General features: G+C 43.5%; 1 non-coding gene across 1 annotated transcript; it reads right to left on the bottom strand.

Moving 5' to 3' along the window:
- Nucleotides 1-252: 252 nt before the first annotated feature.
- Trnah-gug lies at nucleotides 253-324 on the bottom strand. The gene has a single exon. It is a non-coding gene; the product is annotated as a tRNA-His (tRNA).
- Nucleotides 325-1,179: the final 855 nt, after the last annotated feature.

Here is a 1,179-nt window from a genome sequence, read left to right as displayed (position 1 = left end):
TACCTAATTAACTTAAGTTCGTATACAGTACCGCGTCTTTTTAATCGCCGCACGTACCAGAAAGAGAAGAGAAACCCAGCACCAGATACACCAATGACGAGCTGGTATAAGTTAGCTCTCTGCGCAATAAAAATATCGGTCACCGATGGCGTAGTGAATCCTTGTGTCGAAATAATGCTAGCGGCAAATATATGCCCAAATAATAAAGTAATTTCACAAAAAAAAAAAGTGAAAAAAAAAAAAAAAAAAAATTGCCGTGACCAGGATTCGAACCTGGGTTATTGCGGCCACAACGCAAGGTACTAACCACTATACGATCACGGCTACCCACCGGGCGAAGGAAGATCGTTTTAAAACTGATTATATCTAAATGCTTAATATTGTCGCTAGAAAGTGTTCTACGTGTTTTACATTTACATCATCGTACTTCCCGAAATAACGAAGAGCCAAGAAACGGTTGGCATACACGTGGCTCGAACAACTTCGCTGACTTCGCAACGAACATCCACACGCAAGCCGCAAACGTAAATATCGCGTTCGCTGTTTCACTGGTTTTACCGCTTTTACCATTCCAATTCCACTTCCGTGCCGGTGGCAGAGTTGGTCGGTGTAGATAAAACCGCAAATTCGGGCCGTTCGGGCTCCGCGTCATAAGAGTCAATCGGTGCTGTTTTTCGGTTTCCTCTTAGCCACGCGCTAAAAGCCTAAACGGTGGTGTTTCTGGTCCTCTGTTTTGACAGAGGAATGCCCGACTGAAGCAAGAGCGGGTAACGACTGCTTTTGTTTGGATATGAGGCACTTTTCAAAAGCCTGCGCGATGGACTACAGGGAAATGCGGTCACGTCCTGACGCAAGCTTCGACGGCGCTGTTCGTACTGTGCTAACACACAAATAAGTCGTTAATTGGCTATGCTGTATTTGCATTTTCGTCTTTTAATAATAATAATTGAACTAAAGCGTTAAGTGCAGTATAATAATGACTGATTAGATGAAGAAGCATTTGACGATTAGCTTCTGCGCAAGAAACCATGTATTACGAAGCGGAAGATCCTCATACGTGAGCGGGCATCATCGGTGCTCTCTCCACTATTCCATTACAAGGACAATTCTACATATATATCCGATTTCTCAATGTTGATGTGTTCACAAGCTCTTAACTCACCTTCATCACGGTCACGT

Source organism: Ixodes scapularis, unplaced genomic scaffold (genome assembly GCF_016920785.2).
Source record: "Ixodes scapularis isolate PalLabHiFi unplaced genomic scaffold, ASM1692078v2 PGA_scaffold6__148_contigs__length_123643588, whole genome shotgun sequence".
Classification (NCBI taxonomy): domain Eukaryota; kingdom Metazoa; phylum Arthropoda; class Arachnida; order Ixodida; family Ixodidae; genus Ixodes; species Ixodes scapularis.
This window is presented reverse-complemented; position numbering and strand designations above follow the sequence as displayed.